The sequence below is a fragment of the Palaemon carinicauda genome, chromosome 26 (genome assembly GCF_036898095.1).
Source record: "Palaemon carinicauda isolate YSFRI2023 chromosome 26, ASM3689809v2, whole genome shotgun sequence".
Taxonomy (NCBI): domain Eukaryota; kingdom Metazoa; phylum Arthropoda; class Malacostraca; order Decapoda; family Palaemonidae; genus Palaemon; species Palaemon carinicauda.
This window is the reverse complement of record NC_090750.1, coordinates 77,395,000-77,406,676: the sequence shown is the minus strand read 5'-3', so window position 1 is coordinate 77,406,676 and position 11,677 is coordinate 77,395,000. Positions and strand designations below refer to the sequence as shown.

The 11,677-nt window shown below is 35.4% G+C and overlaps 1 protein-coding gene across 2 annotated transcripts in view; it reads right to left on the bottom strand.

Annotated features, from left to right (window-relative positions):
* Positions 1 to 11,677, bottom strand: part of Galphai (G protein alpha i subunit) — a 176,228-nt gene that overhangs the window by 162,416 nt on the left and 2,135 nt on the right. Inside the window, exon 2 of one of the 2 annotated variants that reach the window (XM_068349789.1) lies at positions 816 to 854. The exons of the other annotated variant lie outside the window; for it this stretch is intronic. The gene's annotated coding sequence lies outside the window, so the exon portion shown is untranslated. The remainder of the gene's footprint in view (positions 1 to 815; positions 855 to 11,677) is intronic. 2 annotated transcript variants of the gene reach the window in all.

Here is an 11,677-nt window from a genome sequence, read left to right as displayed (position 1 = left end):
CACCTTTGGGTCTTAGATGTGCAAATTCTTTATGCCACCGCATGGAAGTTGTGACTTATGATACTTCCAAAGGCTATTGTTTGGTTTAAAGCTCTCTCTCTCTCTCTCTCTCTCTCTCTCTCTCTCTCTCTCTCTCTCTCATAGCAGTTATCAAATATAACATAGACAGTCGTAGTCTTCTCTCTCAGTCCAGAGATAACGGATTCAAACTGAAATTGAAAAGATACACCGCTCAATGTGGCAATTTCTTTACATATAAAATAGCAAATACTTAGAATAAACTTCCAGATGTAGTAGACAGTAGGCTAACACGGTAAACGAGTTCAAGAATAAGTTAGACAAGATCATAAGAACTCTCTAAATGCTTAATGTAAATCGCTCTACCAAAGAGCAAGTGGAGTCTCCGTGGATGGACTAAAAAGTCTTTGAGATATCCAACATCCTTGTAACTCTCTCTCTCTCTCTCTCTCTCTCTCTCTCTCTCTCTCTCTCTCATACTCGCTTGTCATAGCAATTAACAAATAATAGAAGTAAAGTAATACTAATCATGATATATAGTTCCTTGAATGGTATTTAATTTCAACCAATTCTATGCGATACCATTAAAATAACTTTATGATATTATCTCAAACTATATGAAATCTGAATGTAATAGAACATATAATATGATGAAGTTACCAAAACGCTTACAAATATCAGAAATGTAACTTAAATCTATTTCTATAATACATAACTGACGCCATAATATCATACAGTATATACGTAAAAACGTTAAATGAACATCCAGATAGTGTAAAGATATAACACATTCCTACCTTGGTATGGACTGGGGCAACTTGTTTTGGAGACCAGACCTAAGGAATGAGAAAATAACATTACGTGAGTGGAGGTCAAATACTAAACATGTAACTTTGAATTAAATTATAAAAAAAAAAAAAAATCTTACTTGGATATACAGAAGATTAGAAACAAGATGTGAAGCGAAAATACAAGAACAAAGTCTTGAAGATAAAGATAAATCATTAGTGTCAAATTCATGGCAATGCAACCCTTGATAGTATTTACCTTCAAACATATATATATATATATATATATACATATATATACATATACATATATATATATATATATATATATATATATATATTCACACCACTTTCTGGGTGAGGATACCTTGATGTGGCGAAAGGATCTATTGGTTTGCTGTGATCGATCAGACGAAAGTCTCCCAACATCACCAATCCGCAATGGCCAGCGTGGTGATGTCTGAGGCTTGAGTCCTGAAGTGGACTAGAAACGGCTGCATTGGTTGTTGTGTATATATATATATATATATAGCCTATATGTGTGTGTATTATATAATCTTTAAGAGCAGGGTTGATAAGAACGCAAGGAGAACATCAAAACCAACAGAGGTAGATTCAAAGAATGCAAAAGGATACATAGTAGTGACATCCCTTCTGAGGGATAAAGAAGAAAAGGAAATTGCATAAGTACAGTATATCAAAAAAGAAAAACATTCCTCTTAGGACTAGATAAAAAAAAAATCTATGGCAACAAATTATATTTATTACATTTGTTTTAACCCCGTCTGTCGTTTTATATTGAGATCAGAATTGAAATATTGGGAATGTACACAAACTTCTTGTAATCTTCAAATAAAAGGGCTGAAAGTGAATGGGAGAGTAAGAGGAGATAGATAGAATGTTTCTTCACACTCTCTTTTCACAGGATGGTCACCTATTCACATCTTCAGATTGCAGCAGGGCCTTGAAATTTCACGGATCAATAAGTTTCCGGCAATAACGCACTGCAGACTTTTCATGAGTAATCTGGATCAGCTAATGAAAGAAGAATTCCCTTCATAAGACAATACTCTTATAAATCTCAAGAAAATTTGGCACCAGATATAACACAGTTCTACAACTAGAGGGACACTCCTTAGAGCGCAGACCTCCGCCACGACAGCTTATTTCTCGGCCTTTTGCTCGACCTTCGCCTTTGACCTAGGACTTTCAAAATGGAATCACGTCCACGTCTCAACATAATTAATTCCTGTAAGTTTCACTACTCTATGAGTAAAATTGAGGCCAGGAAGCTATTCATACACAAACAAACAAACAGGGGCGAAAACATAACCTCCTCCCAACTTCGTTGGCGGAGGTAAAGACGTCGGAAAGCAGAAGCGGCGATGCTAGCAAAAGGGCCGACCAACCAATCTACCCACAAAACAGCGTGATTCCACACAGGAGCATTATTACCTCTGTCAACGAGATTCGGAGGAGGTTATGTTTTCGTCCTTGTTTGTCTGTTTGTGAACAAGTTCCTGTCCACAATGTTACTCACAGAGTAGTGAAACTTTCAGGGATTGATTGTTATGTTAAGACGTGGAAGTGATTCAATTTTGAAAGTCCTAGGTCAAAGGTCAAGGTCGAGCAAAAGGTCGACCGAATTAACACTAACCTTAAAACCAAGTTCGCACATGGTTGTCACACAGACTTCAAATACGCCTACGGTCAAATTGCTTCTGGGAAAGGCAAGCTGGTTACGAGAAATAAGCAGCTGTGGTGGAGATCTGCGCTCTCTATTATGAGTCCACATAGAGCCATGACATCAAGCAACTAGATCAAGAAAAAGCAATGCATTCTATCATAATGGTGGTAGTGTAGACAAAGCAACGCAAGACGCAATTCGCCAAAGACTCTTATCACTAAGACAGGATGTTCTTACGGCCCAGATCTGCCTTGAAAGAAGATAAGTTATCGTTGTTTCCCTTGTTTTTATGCGTAAGATAAGCGGACACTGTGCAATGAGTAGATTATATTCTTTAAGTTGAATTCGAGTAAATTAAAAGACAGCTTCTGATGAAAGTTAAAAGCGAAATCAAACCATTTTTCTTACAAAAAAAATCATCGACTAATCTCAAGCCAGAAATCATAGCGATAAAACTCTCTCTCTCTCTCTCTCTCTCTCTCTCTCTCTCTCTCTCTCTCTCTCTCTCTCTCTCTCTCTCTCTCTCTCTCTCTCTCCTCTTATCACATTTATGTTGTTACTCTTTCTAATACCATTTACACAAGTCCCATTTAAGTTTTGCTGTCTTTTCTGAAATATTTTCATCTAGTTATTTTCATGATTATGAACTTAAATTTTCTAGCCCTTAGGGAGCTAGCAACTTATACTAAAACACGTAAAAATTTATGTATTAAGAGACTCGTTGAATTTACTGAAACCAATTTTCGTGCCATTTTGTTAATACAGTGATAATGAATACACTGATGGATAAAAAGTACGAGAAAACAGCAAGAAATATAAAGAATAAATCTCTCTGTAAAAGTTCAAGTTAGATTCCAACGAATACAGCCCTAAAGTTACACACTCACATTCCCGATTCTTCACTAAAAAAAAAGAGAAAAAAAAAGACAAAAGGAAAAGTCTATGTAACATTTATATCCTTCGACTCAAACACTGTCAATTACCAGCAATCAAGTTGGTCTGGCGAAGCTCAAGGGAGAAATGATCAAGATAGACGAGCATTCGACTCGCAGCTCAATCTTACATCTCAAGAAAGAGGCCGGAATAGGATTTGAGATTTGTAAGATGAGATCTTGACAAGCAAAACAAGTTGAAGGGGGATCGGGAGGAGGGAAGGGAGTAGGACAGGGAAGCAATAATGAAGTAGGAGAGGGAAGAGGGGAGGAGAAAGGTAGGATGGGTTTAAGGAATCAAGAAGATGAAGAGAGCAGGTGAAAGAGGGTAAAGTCAAACTTTTCCCAGGATCATGTTACGAATAAACCTAATAAAATTTAATATTTCTAAACAACGTTGTCAGAGGGGAATTTGACGAACCAAATTCCCTAAGCATACTAACCTATATAGATCTAACAGGATATTAAATCAAAACAAATGTTAACAAACAATTTCAACAGATATAGCTTTAGAACTCGTTACTGATAATCAATATCTATTGTATACTGTTTATTGACATTTTGCGACGTCCATGGTAAATTAAATTATTTTTCTTATCTTGGATCTTAATAAATATTATACGAACGTTCAGAGTGAAGTTAAATTACGTTGGGTCTGGCCAGTACTCAAATTAGTGACCACCAAGGATGATAAAAAATGGTATATAAACCCCCTGAAAACCATTAGGCAGGTCGGGGCTAGCAACCTCACTCCAGAGTAGACTTATGGAAATCAACATGCCCTCTCAACGGAAATAGTTACAGGGTAATATACAACATCAAATGCAGCCATTTCTAGTCCATTCTAGGACAAAGGCCTTAAACAAAGTTGGAGCAAATGCTTTTTTGTTGACCAGGCGGACATGAGTCTTTTTATAGTTTATTTATGACATATTTGTTTTTGATGTTGTTAATAGTTTATATATGACATGTCTGTTTTGACGTTGTTACTTATTTTAGAATTATTTATTGTTAATTTGTTCTCTTCGTTTATTTATTTCCTTATTTCCTTACTGGGTTATTTTTCCCTGTTGGAGCCCCTGGGCTTATAGCATCTTGCTCTTCCAACTAGGGTTGTAGCTTGGATAGTAATAATAATAATAATAATAATAACATGTCAATTAATGTCTATGGTTTGGCCATTTTCATCACCACGCTGGCCAGTGCGGATTAGTGATGGTGGGAGATTTTCGTCTGATCGCTCACAGCAAACCAATCTAGTATGGGTGGCCCTGACTAGTACAGCTTTGCTGATCATGGCGATACGCAAACTACTTTCACCTCGTTAAGGTAGACCCACTCAGAAAGTGAAATAGTGGTAAGAATAACAATACTGTATTAACATGACTATAACATCATGTGACAAATATCCATTCATTCTTAACCTTCAAATCTATCCATCGGTATAAAAATTAGGAACTCTGACTCAAAATAGTGAAATGCAAGATGCAACCCGAATTGGAAAATACAAACCCAAGTCCGCCAACCGGGAAAGTAGACAATTGGTAAAAGGAAATGGAGAGATAAAGAATAAAAGATAGAAATAAAATATAAAAGATAAAGAAGATCAGCCGATTCAACTATTTGATTGAGATAATCGTTCCACAATCTAGTAACCACTGAAATAAGACTGCATTTCTCCCCATAACAGATTCCTCCTAAGCCCTCCCCACTATACATTCTCAACACATGTATACATATATATATATATATATATATATATATATATATATATATATATACTGTATGTATATATGTATATATATGTATATGTATATATATATATATATATATATATATATATATATGCATATATATACATATATACATACACTATATATATATATATATATGTGTGTGTGTTTATATATAGATATATGTAAAATATATATATATATATATATATATATATATATATATATATATATATATATATATAAACTAATTTATTCATAGATATGTTTTCTAAATAACAAACACAACATAAACAAAAACCCCAATAATTACAATCACAACTACAACTCATCTCTACTGGAGTACCAAATAACCAAGGAAAAATTAAAGACACCAGGAAAAGAAAACATGATATGGGCGCTCTTCTTATTTCATTCAATCCGGTCTCTTCTAAATATCCCGATCGAATTTCGAATTCCATATAAAAAAAAGTGGAAAAAAAAATGGAGGGGGAGAATCTGACACAACTTGAGAAGCGGGTTAATCCTGTAATGACAACTGGAAGAAAAAAATCTGGCAGTTGATGAAGACGGTGATAACAAATGGAGAAAATGATGACGTGATTTCTTTTAATTCTTGTTTTTTTTTCTATCAATAATATTTTTTGCATAAAAGATATTTTTTACCATAAACAAATATTTTTTTTTCTATAAAAAAATTATTTTTTTTCCATAAGAAATAATTTTTCCCCCCAAAAAATAACTGGTTTTTTTTTTGGTAAAAAGGGTTATTTTTTGCCATAGATAAAAGAACAGCGACAGAAAAATGAATGAAGAATTATCAATTTATAAATAAGGTAAGGAAAGGGATTACTGGCTGTCAGATATCAAATCAAGAACAATTCTGGACAATCGATCAATATGTACTCAATTGCAATAGAGAATATGTACTGAATAAAAAAAGAAAAAATAAATCCAGCCGTTTCTAGTCCACTGCAGGACAACTGCCTCAGTCATGTCCTTAGCCATGTCTGTAGTTTGGCCATTTTTAACGTCACGCTGGCCATTGGGGATTGGTGAGGGTGGGAGATTTTCGTCTGATCTCCCATAGCAAAACAACCTTGTATAAGTGGCCCTAGCTATTAAAGCTTTGATAAACATGGCGATATTCACATACAACTAATCCTCTAGAAGATGAGCACAGAGAAACATTTGCTATTGAATGTAGGAATCAATTATCTTATTCTCAAAAAATATTCCCCAACAACATCGGATTTTATATTCGAACAAATAAACATGTAAAAATCAACAAAAAACACAAAATAAATACGACTTAATACTAAGAAAAATATACCTTTATATAAATAAAATTGTGGGTAAATAACGCTTTACACTATTCTTACTAATACTTAACTTCTTAAACTATTCATACCATGGTTAGCTAGTTAACTTTCCTCATTCTTATTTCACCAATCTTCCTTATACAGGAAATATTTATTTTAATATTGATACTGTTCTTAAAATATTTTATTTTTCCTTGTTTCCTTTCCTCACTGGGCTATTTTCCCTCTTGGAGCCCCTGGGCTTGTAGCATCCTGCTTTTCCAACTAGGGATGTAGCTTAGCAAGTAATAATAATAATAATAATAATAATAATAATAATCAGATAAAACGAGGCCAAACCAACTAGACCAAAACAATAATAATAATAATAATAACAATAATAATCAGCTAAAACGAGGCCAAACCAACTAGACCAAAACAATAATAATAATAATAATAATATCAGCTAAAACGAGGCCAAACCAACTAGACCAAAACAATAATAATCAGCTAAAACGAGGCCAACCAACTAGACCAAAACAATAATAATAATAATAATAATAACAATAATAATCAGCTAAAACGAGGCCAACCAACTAGACCAAAACAATAATAATAATAATAATAACAATAATAATCAGCTAAAACGAGGCCAAACCAACTAAACCTAAACAAATAAATGATAGAATATATAAAACTTGCCGAGACTATCAAGATTCTCGCAAGTGACCTTCTCCTCCGAAGTCGCCCTCATGAATCGAGTCATTCAGGGATGAAACCTTGCTCAAAAGGCGCCTTGCTTCTTCGAGAGGCGCCAGATCTGTTGGGGAGGAGTCGCCCGACCTATCCCCCCCCCCCCCCCCCGACTACCCTGACACGCCAAGGATCGCTGGGTCTCGTGTGGATTAAGGGATAAGGGTAAGGATAGGTTGAGCAACAGCTCCTTTGATTTTGGAACGTTGTGCAAACACCTGAGGCGAAGAGTCTGTTTGTCCAAGATGAAACAAAGCATAGACCAGTAATTAAAGAACTGAAATTATACATTTTGTACATTATATATACATATATATATATATATATATATATATATATATATATATATATATATATATATATATATATATATATATATATATATATATATATATAATTAAATAGCAAAGACGGTCCAGATAAATTTAAATACAAGGAATGAAGATAATTATACGAAGAGAGACAAATAGAGCTCCTTAATGATGCAGATCAGAGACTATTTATCAATCATCAAAATTCATAAAAGAACCAAGAAGAAAAAACTTGAAACAATTATTAAGCAATATTGGACAAGTCATTGTCTGGATTCTCTGAATTGACCTTACAGTATTTTATAAAGGAAAGCAAAGTATGCCAATGTAGGGGGCTGGGGGGGGGGGGGTTGCAGGGAAAGTTGCTATTAGAAGGGGAAAACATATTTCCCAAATACATTACAGTATCTTATTATCCAAACCATAACCACACGCAAAAGTTGCCTATATAAAAACACACGGTCGAGTTCACGCAAAATACCAACACTGCTCTCTGTATCGGTTACAGCTAACAAGGTCTCCTAGCGTTTCCACGCAATACTAAACCGGATATCCCGCAATCTAAGGCAAATGGAGTAACATTCTAGAAACTTTGAAAAGAATCTGTGAACCGATGACATCACGGTTCTCACTCTCGCTTGTAAATTCATTTCTTTTGTGACGGGCCGAGAGAAGGTTGTGACTCAGAGGCAGGATGAAAGCAACTGAGTAAACTTTATTACAGAACACTCGTTTATATATAAATAAACCCCAGGCAAAAAGGGCATACAATACATAACAGGCAATTTCATGTTCAACCGAAAAGCTCACCGGTTAACAGTTAACGGTGAGAAAAACAGACATGTTATTTCAGGTTCTTATCAGTGCGAGGGGAGAGCGAAGATACAAGCATAATACATACAAAAAAAAAATGAAATGTTACTATGTACGATCGTGTGACACACGATTGGTACACTTTCATTGGGGCAACATCTAACGAGGAAATGCAAAAGTCAGTATAAGTAACGGTGATGATGTCCTTGCACACGCATTAAAATAACATTGAAAAGAACTGCTGAGAGAGAGAGAGAGAGAGAGAGAGAGAGAGAGAGAGAGAGAGAGAGAGAGAGAGAGAGAGAGAGAGAGGACTCCTAACCCTGGCCGACCGCCCACCAGTCAACCCAGTTATGAAGGGTAAGAGCATCAGCTGCAAGTTAAGGAAAGGTTGTGGGCCTAGCAACTTCATTTCTAAATATTTACTAAGAGCCGCTGTATATTTCTTTGGAGACAAAACCAACACATGATATGAACAAAGCTTTTTAAATAAATTTTGATGTGTATTTTCATACTTCTTTTATCACTGTGGAATTCTATCTTTTCTGTGTAATATGAAACACGACATAGAACTTATTAGGAATTTGTACACAATCTGTTTTTTACTGTCTTCCATTGTAGTTTATTGTGTGTATGTGTGTATACATACATACATATATACATACATATACTGTATATATATATATATATATATATATATATATATATATATATATATATATATATATATATGTATGTGTGTGTGTGAGTGTGTGTTTACAATAAACTACAATGAAAAAAAAGGAAAAAAAAGTAGTAAATATTTTTCTAATCTAAAACGCCAGGAACAAATGAAACACGTGACATTACTCATGTGTGGTTATCTAAAATATCAAGAGAGCTAATGACACTAAACTATAAATAACACCGTTCTCTATCCCATCTCCCACAGGTGACCGGGTATTGATTGGCCCCCAATATAAATAAAAAAAATGCTCAGACGGTCTTCACGTCAAATCTATATGACAGGTCAACACTGTACATTGACTATCACCAAGCTAAATCAAGAGCCAACTCGGCTTCTACAATCTGTTTGGCAGTGACCGGCGTGTTTCACAAGACGGGACTGAGTGAAACGTGGCTAAGTCAATGTCTGATCTCCCAAGTTACGTTTCCGATGATTGCCACCACATTTGTGAGCCCAATTGCCGATACGTTCTCTATTTATTGGGATAGACTCTAAGAAAGCCTTGTTCACCTAAACCTGAAATCATGTACCTAGATGTTAGTCAACTCTTGCTGGTCGCAGCACAGTGAAAGTGGCCAGCATAAGAGACTCATCGTCTTTCTCTCTCGTTTGAATCCACTGTCTGTATATATCGCATCAACATCTAACTTTTGTCAGCTAAACAGCCAACTCTTGTATTCACATACTTCATATGTGAATTACCAGTAATAATTTATAGTATTAGAGCATTCATATAAGCCCTGTATAGTTCATGAAGGTGTCATCACGCAGGTAGGTACATGTGCAGCTTCACTTTCATCTCTGATATCAAATACACGATACAAAATTTGGTAGCGAGATGCCAAATGTTACGAGGAAGTGTGCCTATGACCATTCGCGGTTTACAGTCTTAAAAACAACTCGAAAGAACCAGACACTAAATCCGCCTCCTTATACCGAGATATCATTGAAAGTGAAGTTAACCTGGATGTCATTAATGACTTTAGTTGCCAAGTAGATACGGCCATTCACTGCCATTCAAAAACATCAAAGCCAACCTCGCCCCGGTGTCATATATTTTCGTCCAACTCCCCGCAATGAAGCTCAAATCTGCTCAATTCCTCAAACACCCCAGGAGAGACACCCAATCCCCTAGCCCTTCCCCGCCAAAAGTGAAGCTTAATCTCGCCCCCCACCTCCTGAGAGCCTGGAGTAGGACATCCCCCATCCCACACCCCGGGAGGAATGAAGGTCAATCCCCTTAACCACACCCCACCCGCAGGAGTGAAGCTCAATGCCTAACAAACACCCCCACCGTCGTGAGTGAAGCCCTTATAGATCCCCACCCCACCAGGAATGAGGTTCGGTAGCATTATGCCCCCTAAGTCTCAACCCGGCTTTGAGTGATGCTTCAGACTTCAGAGTCGAGGGACTATAGGCCTACTGTCTACTCCGAAAAAATATATTCTATTCTTTAAACTTTATTCTATTCTTCAAACTTGCGTTATACATGCACAACAATTACAAATTCAGCCACTTCTAGTCCACTGCAGGAAAAAGGACTCAGATATGTCTGGGGTTTGGCCAGTTTTTATCACCAAGCTGGCCAACGGCGGATTGGTTATAATGGGAGATTTTTGCTGACCATGGCGATACAAAAACCCTTCCACCACGTTAGGGTATCCCCACTAAAAAGCTATATATATATATATATATATATATATATATATATATATATATATATATATATATATATATATATAAAGTAATAAACACAATAGGTAATTTACTCCCTCGACGTCATAATGTATTGTAACACAATATATATTTATATCAAAAGAATTTATAAAAGTCTAAACTATATTTAGAAACAGCTTTTTTTTCAAAGCCTTTCCTTTTGAGAAATCTCACGCACGACTCTGTACTCTAATTGAGAGAATTAACCTCAAGCAGATTAAAGCTTAAGTTTATTTCTAACATTTATTTTGCTTTTAAATTAACGTCCTTACATATATATATATATATATATATATATATATATATATATATATATATATATATAGAGAGAGAGAGAGAGAGAGAGAGAGAGAGAGAGAGAGAGAGAGAGAGAGAGACATTCGAAATAAAATCAAAATAATGGTGAGGCCAAATGAATGCAGCCTTCATGAGCATACAAGACAAACATCTACTTTACTATGCAACAGGGATGTTCACATGCCTGTAAACAAGCAAAATTAACAGATATATCATTCGAACCATTATAAAATAATATGATAACAAGAAATGTGGATAGCAGACTAAAAGTAATCAGTGACCCGCAAAAAAAAAAATAAAAAAAGCAGTAATTCGTACTTAAAGCGGATGTGTTGTCCTGTAACAATAGAAACTTTTGTGTGTGTGTGTGTGTGTGTGATTTAGCAAACGATTTTCATTTAACGTTGTGTCTCCCAAATACCATTGAGTAGTAATTCAAAATGTATCTTAGATAAGTTTTGATTATGTCTATGATTGATTTTATAGTTAACTTTTTGCAATTGCAAGAGAGCAGCTATTTTCTATATGCCATTCTACATCCTGAGTCTGCACTTGAGCCTTAAAATTAACTTTTTGCAATTGCAAGAGGGCAGCTATTTTC